The 12,175-nt window shown below is 39.9% G+C and overlaps 1 protein-coding gene across 3 annotated transcripts in view; it reads right to left on the bottom strand.

Annotated features, from left to right (window-relative positions):
* Nucleotides 1–12,175, bottom strand: part of RNF38 (ring finger protein 38) — a 425,742-nt gene that overhangs the window by 412,155 nt on the left and 1,412 nt on the right. The gene's annotated exons all lie outside the window — the stretch shown is intronic.

Genomic DNA, 12,175 nt, shown 5'->3' with positions numbered 1-12,175 from the left:
ACTGAGATCCGACATGTGCACGGTCCGACAGAAAAACATTGGTCTGAGTGTGATGTTTTATCAGATTGCACTTGGACCGAACATACAGTTGACGTCATTCTTTGGGCTGATTCTAGTTCTATGGCTAAATGATAGGGATCGGCCACTACACAGGCCCACACAGATATTGCCGAGACTCATGGGCTCCATAGTAGTGTTGTTTCGGCAGTGAGTTATTAAACCAAGATTTGGTGGAGTGCGCTGACTATTGCTGGCAACAGATAAGGTTGGATTTGAACTAGTCCGATCTTTCTATAGGCATATACTTCAGAAATATGTTCTAATATTCTAAAAAATTTTCTCCGCAAAAGAAATTAAGAAAATGAACTCCTTTCCAGCTCCCTATTAAAATGACAAACTATGTGTATGCTAGAGATATCCATGAGCCTCACTGGGGACAGGGAATAATGTGAGCGGTATGTTCTCACTACAGCATTGTGGAATATGTCATTGGTATGTAAATATACAAATGTGCCTAAATAATGGAAATTGAATAACTAGAAAAAATATTAGAATTAATTAAAACAAAAAACTTTAACACAATTTGTATTTATGAATGATATAAAAAAAGTATTGGCTTTACTAAAACATGAGACAATGATTTAAAGCACCACTCCAGCGTTTTTTATTGCAGCACTGGAGTGGTGCCACTAAATTCTCTGCCCCTAGAAGTATACTCACCAGCTGTTCCTGATGCTCCTGTCAGTCTCCGGCAGTTTATGACCTGCAGGATCACTCCAGAGTTTTCTGGATGATCCGAAGTCACAACTCAATGTAAGTCTATGAGAGCTGGAACGAAGCCAGAACGAGGTTCTCATAGACCTACATTGAGAGCATGTGACCGTTACCTCTGACTTTCGGTCAGTAAGAAGTTGCGGTGGGCCAGAGCAGCTCTGGGAAGAGCTGAAGATGGCAGTTGATAAATGTAATACAAGGGTCAGGGAACTTAAATTAGTAGCACCTCTACAGCGCAGAAATAAAAAAAAAAATGCTGGAGGGGTTCTTTAAAAAAATGGTTAAAATATATTCAAAATAAATGGTGAAAAGAATTAAAGATTAATATCACAGATGCTACAGATCGCTTGGAAAACTTTAGCATTCTGCAAGCTAATTACGCTTGCAGAATGCTAAAAAAACGCGAAAAAACGGAAAAAAAACGCAAAAAAAAAAAATGCGGATTTCTTGCAGAAAATTTCCGGTTTTCTTCAGGAAATTTCTGCAAGAAATCCGGACGTGTGCACATACCCTTAAAGTCTTCCTTCAACCTTAATAACTATGTAATCAGTAGGGGCGGGGTTATACAGAGCTAATGAACATGGAGCACTACATGGCAGCAGGTTTACTAGCCCCTTAATGACCGCCAATACGTCTTTTAACTGACCTGAAATATAAGATAATAGCCTCCCCATACAGGTGACAATCCAGCAGCTGTCGGCTGTACACTACAGCTGACAACTTGCTGCATCAGCAACGATCAGTGTTGTCACTGTCCATATCTGTTTAACCCCTTAAGGTACTTTCACACTGAACAACTTAACAACGATATCGCTAGCGATCCGTGACGTTGCAGCGTCCTGGATAGCGATATCGTTGTGTTTGACATGCAGCAGCGATCAGGATCCTGCTGTGACATCGTTGGTCGGAGCTAGAAGGCCAGCACCTTATTTCGTCGCTGGATCACCTGCTGACATCGCTGAGTCGGTGTGTGTGACGCGGATTCAGCGATGTCTTCACTGGTAACCAGGGTAAACATCGGGTTACTAAGCGCAGGGCCGCGCTTAGTAACCCGATATTTACCCTGGTTACCAGTGTAAATGTAAAAAAAAAAAAAAACACTACATACTTACATTCCGATGTCTGTCGCGTCCCCCGGCGTCCGCTTCCCTGCAGTGTGTCAGCGCCGGCCCTAAAGCAGAGCACAGCGGTGACGTCACCGCTCTGCTTTAGGGCCGGCGCTTACACAGTGCAGGGAAGCGGACCCGACAGACACCGGAATGTAAGTATGTAGTGTTTTTTTTTTTTTTACATTTACACTGGTAACCAGGGTAAATATCGGGTTACTAAGCGCGGCCCTGCGCTTAGTAACCCGATGTTTACCCTGGTTACCCGGGGACTTCGGCATCGTTGGTCGCTGGAGAGCTGTCTGTGTGACAGCTCTCCATCGACCACACGGCGACGCTGCAGCGATCGGCATCGTTGTCTAGATCGCTGCAGCGTCGCTAAATGTGACGGTACCTTTAGATGCTGCTGTTAATAATGACTATATCATATAAATGGTTAAAAGAGTGTGGGGGCTTCCTCTTTATCCCCATTGTCAACACTGAGATCATGATTGTGTGGTCCTGATGTTTTCCTTGGCAATTCCCGAGCAAATAGTGGCCTTAGGGTACCGTTACACTAAACGATTTACCAACGATCATGACCAGCGATACGACCTGGCCGTGATCAATGGTAAGTCGTTGTGTGGTCGCTGGAGAGCTGTCACACAGACAGCTCTCCAGCGACCAACGATGCCGAGGTCCCCGGGTAACCAGGGTAAACATCGGGTTACTAAACGCAGGGCCGCGCTTAGTAACCCGATGTTTACCCTGGTTACCATTGTAAATGTAAAAAAAAAAAAAAACCACTACATACTCACATTCCGGGGACTGTCACGTCCCTCGCCGTCAGTGCCGGCCTTAAAGCACAGCACAGCGGTGACGTCACTGCTGTGCTCTGCTTTTACTTTACGGCCGGCGCTCACAGTCAGTGCGAGAAGCAGAACGCCGGGGGACCCGACAGACACCGGAATGTAAGTATGTAGTGTTTTTTTTTTTACATTTACAATGGTAACCAGGGTAAACATCGGGTTACTAAGCGCGGCCCTGCGCTTAGTAACCCGATGTTTACCCTGGTTACAAGCGAACACATCGCTGGATCGGTGTCACACACACCGATCCAGCGATGACAGCGGGTGATCCAGCGACGAAATAAAGTTTCAAACGATCTGCTACGACGTACGATTCTCAGCGGGGTCCCTGATCGCAGTACCATGTCAGACACAGCAAGATCGTATGAATATCGCTGGAATGTCACGGATCGTGCCGTCGTAGCGACCAAAGTGCCACTGTGAGACGGTACCCTTAGAGTCTGCCTGCTAGACTAACCTGTTAAAAAATCAGTGGCATTTAGGTGGTAAAAATACACTTTTTCCTTCCTATCATGCCACTTTGCATTAATTACTGAAAAGCACCTGAAGGGATAATAAACTACCTGACTGCAGTTTTCAGTATGTCAAGGGGTGCTGTTTTTAAAATGGTATCAGTTTGTTTTTTTTTCCAATACATAGGACCCCTAAAGGCACTTCAAACCAGGATAGGCCCCTAAAAAAATAATTTTGTAAATTTCCTTGAAAAAATGAAAATATACTGCTACATTTGTAAGCCTCCTAAAATGCTAACAAAAGAAAATAACATTTTACAAATGGTGCAGATGTAAAGCAGACATGTGGGAAATATTATTTATTAATGTTCTGCTATGGTATGACGATCTGAATTAAAGGGATAATCATTCAAAGTTTGAAAATTGCTAATTTTTTTACATTTTTGTCAAATTTCTGATATTTTTTATAAATAAACACAAAACATATTGACCTAAATTTACCATCCCTGGGATTTGTCAAACCGTTCCAGAGTTATTACCACATAAAGTGAAACTGGTCAGATTTTTTTTAATTTGGCTCTGTCACTATGGGGCCTAGTCCTCTAGTGATAATCTCCTGCTGATAAAACAGTGTTATTATCAAAGCTACAGCAAGCAGCCCAATAAATGACATACTGTTGAAATCATGGTCTCTGTCTCTACATTATGCTGCTTTCAGATTAGGTGGTAAAAATCTGGTGGCAGATTCCCTTTGAGGCTCACAGTTATGGGTGCTGTGCCCTAGTCTGGATAATTTGGTGATGAGAAGAAAGCAGTCACAGAGCCGAAATCCCCACATGCTCCCTGAGCTAAGCCTAACAGCAGGACCATTACTACTGACTACAGCAATATGTTCCCATGTAAAGTGTGATTCTCTCACCAGCCCTGATCTGCTTCTCTAGCTGTGTGATTGAGGGCAGTAAGTAACTTATTTCGGCAGTGCTAGGAATGTCCATATTGTTGAACCTTTAAAAGCTGCAATAAAAGCACATAATAAAACAGTCATCAATACCAATTAAAAATCAGTATGTAAATGGACTTGGTATTAGGCTGCCATCACACTAGCAGTATTTGGTCGGTATTTTACATCAGTATCTGTAAGCCAAAACCAGGAGTGGGTGATAAATACAGAAGTGGTGACGTGTTTCTATTATTCTTTTCCTCTATTTGTTCCACTCCTGGTTTTGGCTTACAAATACTGATGTAAAATTCTGACCAAATACTGCTAGTGTGACGGCAGCCTTAGTGACTATAGGGCAGACATGTTAAATTTTCTGCACTTCCTGTTTGCAATTCCATTACAGAACAGTAGAGTCAGCGTGTCAGCAGCCTGTAATCCCTCTGTACACAACAGTGGACTGCATTCAGCAAGGCTAAAAAAATGATATTGTGTAACAAAAAGACATTTTTGCCCTCAGTTACTGCACCAAGATTTAACCTCTGCATGACCAGCTGACTTCTCGTTTTACCTTTTTGTTTTTTTCATTTCTCCCCTTTTTCACTGTTGTCACAGACATATTAGCTTTTGTTTTTTTGCGGGACAAGTTATACTTTTGAAAAAAACATGAACTGTATCTTACTGACTACCTGCGGAAAAGTGAGGTGAAATTGTAGAACACAATTCCACCATTATAGTTTGGGTTTTGTTCTTACAGTGTTCATTGTATAATAAAAATGATTTGGTAATATTATTCTACAGATCAGTATGATTACAGTGAAACGTTTTATAAGATTATATACAGTATATATATATATATATATATATATATATATATATATATATATATATATATATACACACACACACGGGAAAAAAGTATTTGATATACTCCAGATTTTGTAAGTTTTCCCACCTACAAAGAATGGAGAGGCCTGTAATTTTTAATATAAACTTCACCTGTGAGAGACAGAATCTTGGAAAAAAATCCGGAAAATCACATTGTATGAGTGATTTTTACATAATTAATTTGCATTTTATTGCATGAAATAAGTATTTGATACATTAGAAAAACAGAAGTTAATATTTGATACAGAAACCTTTGCTTGCAATTACAGAGGTCAGACAGTTCCTGTAGTTCCTGACCAAGTTTGCACACACTGCAGCAGGGATTTTGGCCCACTCGTCCATACAGATCTTCTCCACATCTTTCTGCTGTTACAAGCACAGCCAGCATCTGCCCAGTACAGAATGGGCTCAGATCCTAACCAAATCCACACACGTCAACTCTGACTGTGACATACATTAATATTGGCTGTGCTAAAAGGGTTAAGAAGGCTGCAGTTCTGTTAAAGTAAAAAAGATAAGTGCAGGTATATATGGATTGTGCAGATTTCTGTTTTACCTTTTTAGAGTACCAAAAAAGTAAAGCATTTTGGTTTGTCTTAGGCACAACAGCCTATGCTTAACTAAATCATATTTGAGCCAAAGGAATCTGAGACATAGCATATAATCTAAGATTATTATTGTTACTAGTGATGAGCGAATATACTTGTTACTCGAGATTTCCTGAGCAGGCTCGGGGGTCCTCCGAGTATTTTTTAGTGCTCGGAGATTTAGTTTTCTTGCCGCAGCTGAATGATTTACATCTGTTAGCCAGCATAAGTACATGTGGGGGTTGCCTGGTTGCTAGGGAATCCCCCCATGTACTTATGCTGGCTAACAGATGTAAATCATTCAGCTGCGGCAAGAAAACTAAATCTCCGAGCACTAAAAAATACTCGGAGGACCCCTGAGCATGCTCGAGAAATCTCAAGTAACGAGTATATTCGCTCTTCACTAATTGTTACAAAATGGATTACAAACTAAAGAATGGATATATTTTCATTAGTTTTCTTCAAAATAAAAGAAATGGAAAAAAAAGACAACACAAGTGAAAATGTAAACTGGATTATATTCTGTTTTCAAACGCTCGCTGTTTGCTACAAGACAACATTTGATATTTTAAAGATGAAATAATAACATTTTACTCATTGCCAAAATTTGGATCAATACGATGCAAGTAAAAGAGAAGAAACAATGAAACAAAGATTAGTTTGTTTCATAAACTCCGTATACAGACATTATAATGATATCATTCAGAATTTTGTTTTTAACCAAAAGTTGACTGAAATATTATTTCATATAGTGATCTATTATCTATGTGCCTGACAATTGCTTCAGTAATTGCTGACTGGGGATAAATACGCATATAATGTATCAATAAAGAAATAGGAACACCAAGATGGAAAAGCGGTGGCATTATGAATATCACAGAATCGATTAAACATGTCAATGATATGTAAATGATAAAAAGATGAAAACAGAATTTTCATCTCGATTTAATCAGTAACAAGCTAGAGCACCATGTGCAGAAATACACACACTTACACACCTTGGTGTACTATCAATGAGGTTATTAATGGCTGTCTGAGGCATGTTCTGCCATGCTGAATGCAGTTGGGCAAATCATCAAGATCCGCTGCTGGCAGCTCTCTTTATAATTGCCAAACAATGATATGCCAAATGTGGTCAATGGGAGACAAGTCCGGAGACACTGCAGGACGTTTTGGCCACGCAGGCTGTTCACAGTAGCATGAGCAACATACGGTTTAGCGTTCATACTGAAAAACGGCAACGCCTGTTGCTTCCTTGATTTGTATAACCTTACAGCTTGTTTTTTTTGGTATTGCAATTTCAACTTTGAGGAATGTATATAAAAATTCCACTTTCATATCTGCTTTTTATTAATTTTTATAGGAAAAAATATAAACTAAGAGTTCACAAAAGTCTCCAAATATCCCACACAACAATGATTTGTGTTGAGAGGTGCTGCACTTGTAAAACGTAAGTTTCCTTACGATGGTAGAACAAAAGTGTAGACACCCAATCATCACATCCATATGTGTTTAGTTCACATGTCACATTAAAGGTACCCATATACACCTAAGGAAAAAGTCAGCTGAGAGCGATATCTCCCAACATCAACACACTTAGCCGGTTGTGCATGTATTCTGTATTTATGGAGCAGAGTTGGCCACTACTAGACATCTGTAGTGGCGGTTTATCTCCTGTTAGGACAAATGAATCATATGATGGACAACAAGTTTGGGTGACTGCTACCTAGTATGTATGTAGGCTTTAAGGCCATGGTCAACAATAAGGACTTGGTTTTATTTTTGCCCTTATAAGAGGTTAGTCATTGAAACTGTGTAATAGGATCTAGCGTGGAGTTGATATTTTACTCAATACTAACGCTGTTTGTTGGAGTTGGAGACCAAGTTATCTGTACAAAAAGTCAAATTTCCCCATGCCATATTATTATTATTTTTTTTTTGCACCTGACATTGTTGAAGGTTTGCCTTCCAATAATGATGTATAGATAGGGTTCAGTACAATGATGTAGTATGTTATAGTATTAAGTCGTAAACGATGAAGCTAGGTTTACACATTGAAGTCATGGGGCTAAAGTGCGCTGTGTGGCCTAACACAACATGCATGGTTTTTTGTGATTTGCCTATACTAGCTCTGGCAATTCACATGTGGTTTTGCTGCATGGAATAACCCAGCCTTATTCTATTTCTACCATACTTTATAGTTTGAGCCACACATGCAGCCAGGAAGTGTTTTCTTGGCATCCACAAAACCCAGAATCTCCTGTCAAGCTGACACATTATAAATCATCGTGCTAGAGAATATATTTCCACTGCTTCAGAGTCTAGTGATGGTGTGCTTTACACCATTCCAGTAGAAGCTTGGCATTGTGTAGAATTTATGTGCAGATGATTGGCTATAAAAGCCCAATCTACATAGATCAAGGTAAATAGCTTCTCACAATTGACCAGGTCAAATGATAAGAAATGGTGGAAAGACATTCTACCATCGTGCTATGTTCAAAGTCAATGAGCATTCAGTATGAGTCTTTCTACTCAAAACGTTGTCTATTCATAGTTGTATTTCATTACACTGTAAAGATAGGTGTAACTTATATCGCAGTTCTTTAGGGGGCCGTATGACCAGGAGTATGCTTTGCCATGTTAGTGCACAGCAGCATAGGATACAAGTGAACTACAAGATTGACAGGCGTCAATCTTAGATTTCAGATAACAACATTGCTCGTCTACATCTCCTGAAGGAACATCAGAGTGCAGATATGGTGCAGATCTGGAATACCTTGCACATCTGTGACATATATAGTCATGATTACAATATCTCTAAGGCTACGGTCACACTTGCGTACGGGCGCTTTGCAGACGGCTACATACTTTCTCCCTGAAGCTCTGCCCACTTCCGCACGTCTTCCGTTTAGGTCTGCATACTTCTGCACACGTACTGCATATCTATCTTTAACATTGGGTACGCAGGACATGCGGATGTATGCGGATGTGTCGTTTTGACTGGCCCCCGCCGACCGCACGGGAGCACAACTTGTTAGGCGGACCTAAACGTAAGAAGTGCGGAAGTGGGTGGAGCTTCAGGGAGGAAGTATGCAGCCGTCCGCAAAGCCCCCCGTACGCAAGTGTGAACGTAGCCTAAGAAACCACTAACCATTATAAAAGCATTTCTGGGGGAAAGACAGAAAAAAATGTTTATATATTTACAAATATACACAGTGCCATGTAAAGTTTTGGCACACCTGGTTAAAATTACCGTTACTTTCAAAAGAGGGTGCTACTATGTATTAACCATGCAGGGTGCCCAAACGTTTGCTTTGGCCCATTTTTCTTTTTGTAATTTTTAAAATGTAAAAATTGACTATATATATATATTTTTTTTTTTTTTTTGCCTAAAACACAAAGGAAATGTGTCATCTTTAACTTTAGGCCTTTTAGAGATATTTTCATCATTTTGACCAGAGGTGCCCAAACTTTTATATTTTTGGGTCAGATTTTGCATTTGCATTCACCAACTTTATCAAAGTGTCACATGATATCTGATAAATTCATAAGACTGTACCTAGAAATAATTTTTCACCTTTTTTAGATACTCCAACCAAAACTGGAGCGATTTTACTATATTTTGTACAACTATTTTTATTTGTTTTTTTTTTAAAATTGCATAGCCCACATACATAGCTGAAACTATACATCTGCCAGAGACTTACCTCTTTTAACAAATTCTAACTAAAAATGACAGACTTGGTGCAAAATGCTTTGAAAAAAAGGCAATCGACTTTTATAAATGTGTCTAAAAACGAGAAAAACCAAACAAAATGTGCCAACAAACAAAATTCTGATGCAAAAAATTAAAATAAAAAACATAAAAAATCTGAGCTCCAGAAAAAAAGCAAATCTATGCCAGCTACAGTATGACCTGTAGTAGATTTGTATTATAATTTATAAATTATTGTAAAATTATAGGTCATGCCCCCTACACTATGCCCCAATTGGTGACAGTGACATAAAGACGAAAAAGGAACACATTTCTTTGCATACAAGCGGGTGCAAAAATGTCTTTTTTCCACCAGAATTCTGGCTAAAGACCTATAGATACATTTTCCTTAGAGTATCAGAAGTCTAGCCAAGTAGAATGGATGACTTATCAATTGATCAAATGTATCGAATCCAATATCATTTTTTGTAACACAACATTCTCACATCAGAAATAGAGTCCATTCTAAAGTTTTCTGCCAGGTAAAACTGATCAGAAGCTAGGTAAATCAGAAGACATCTTGGGAGCTAAATTCTAACAAAAAGGAACAGAAGCTGGCCACACATGTAAGAATTCAATCAGGAATGTTACTGTTTAGGTCACAGATGTTTTTATTAAACGTTTGGCTAAATAACACGGATCAGACACAAATGCTCATTATTGTAATAGATAGAAATACATAAACATAAATACCCCCATTGTAAAACACATGCTCCAAACTAGGAAATCATCTGCGAAACAATTCTTCCCCCACCAAAATGACTGTCTTACTGGAAGCATGGTAGCCCTGGGGTCCTGGGATCAAAAACCAACCAAGCACAACATCTGTAAGAAGCTCCTATGTTTTCCCAGTGTTTGTACAGGACTTCTGCTAGGTTTTCCTCCCACAGTCCAAATACTTAATCATTGAAACCATACAGGTCCTTCTCAAAAAATTAGCATATAGTGTAAAATTTCATTATTTACCATAATGTAATGATTACAATTAAACTTTCATATATTATAGATTCATTATCCACCAACTGAAATTTGTCAGGTCTTTTATTGTTTTAATACTGATGATTTTGGCATACAACTCCTGATAACCCAAAAAACCTGTCTCAATAAATTAGCATATCAAGAAAAGGTTCTCTAAATGACCTATTACCCTAATCTTCTGAATCAACTAATTAACTCTAAACACATGCAAAAGATACCTGAGGCTTTTAAAAACTCCCTGCCTGGTTCATTACTCAAAACCCCCATCATGGGTAAGACTAGCGACCTGACAGATGTCAAGAAGGCCATCATTGACACCCTCAAGCAAGAGGGTAAGACCCAGAAAGAAATTTCTCAACAAATAGGCTGTTCCCAGAGTGCTGTATCAAGGCACCTCAATGGTAAGTCTGTTGGAAGGAAACAATGTGGCAGAAAACGCTGTACAACGAGAAGAGGTGACCGGACCCTGAGGAAGATTGTGGAGAAGGACCGATTCCAGACCTTGGGGAACCTGAGGAAGCAGTGGACTGAGTCTGGTGTGTCAGGAAATGGGCTACAGGTGCCGCATTCCCCAGGTAAAGCCACTTTTGAACCATAAACAGCGGCAGAAGCGCCTGACCTGGGCTACAGAGAAGCAGCACTGGACTGTTGCTAAGTGGTCCCAAGTACTTTTTTTCTGATGAAAGCAAATTTTGCATGTCATTCGGAAATCAAGGTGCTAGAGTCTGGAGGAAGACTGGGGAGAAGGAAATGCCAAAATGCCTGAAGTCCAGTGTCAAGTACCCACAGTCAGTGATGGTGTGGGGTGCCATGTCAGCTGCTGGTGTTGGTCCACTGTGTTTCATCAAGGGCAGGGTCAATGCAGCTAGCTATCAGGAGATTTTGGAGCACTTCATGCTTCCATCGGCTGAAATGCTTTATGGAGATGAAGATTTCATTTTTCAGCACGACCTGGCACCTGCTCACAGTGCCAAAACCACTGGTAAATGGTTTACTGACCATGGTATTACTGTGCTCAATTGGCCTGCCAACTCTCCTGACCTGAACCCCATAGAGAATCTGTGGGATATTGTGAAGAGAAAGTTGAGAGACGCAAGACCCAACACTCTGGATGAGCTTAAGGCCGCTATTGAAGCATCCTGGGCCTCCATAACATCTCAGCAGTGTCACAGGCTGATTGCCTCCATGCCACGCCGCATTGAAGCAGTCATTTCTGCCAAAGGATTCCCGACCAAGTATTGAGTGCATAACTGAACATTATTATTTGATGGTTTTTTTGTTTGTTATTAAAAAACACTTTTATTTGATTGGACAGGTGAAATATGCTAATTTATTGAGACAGGTTTTTTGGGTTATCAGGAGTTGTATGCCAAAATCATCAGTATTAAAACAATAAAAGACCTGACAAATTTCAGTTGGTGGATAATGAATCTATAATATATGAAAGTTTAATTGTAATCATTACATTATGGTAAATAATGAAATTTTACACTATATGCTAATTTTTTGAGAAGGACCTGTATTTCTATGAAATTAACTCCAGTATCTGTGATAGGGAAATTAGATTGGGACCGATGGGAGAAATTGCACTCTCTGTACAGCTCTGGGGTATATGCTGGGGTTTTGGATGCCTATTACAACGTTGGTGGCCATGCTGTGAACTGATATAACCTCGCTCATTCCCATACATGTATTTTCTTTACATGTAGGCGGCTTTAAGGGTGATCAAGCATGACCTGGGGCTGGAATGATTTGCTCTGCAGCAGACAAATACTGTTTCATATCTATATGTATATTTCGTTAGTCACATCCAGCAGCCGTTGTGCCCCCACTCCCCCAGAACTGAGAATT

The sequence above is a fragment of the Ranitomeya variabilis genome, chromosome 1 (genome assembly GCF_051348905.1).
Source record: "Ranitomeya variabilis isolate aRanVar5 chromosome 1, aRanVar5.hap1, whole genome shotgun sequence".
Classification (NCBI taxonomy): domain Eukaryota; kingdom Metazoa; phylum Chordata; class Amphibia; order Anura; family Dendrobatidae; genus Ranitomeya; species Ranitomeya variabilis.
The sequence above is the reverse complement of the archived record's forward strand: the minus strand, read 5'-3'. Positions and strand labels throughout refer to the sequence as shown.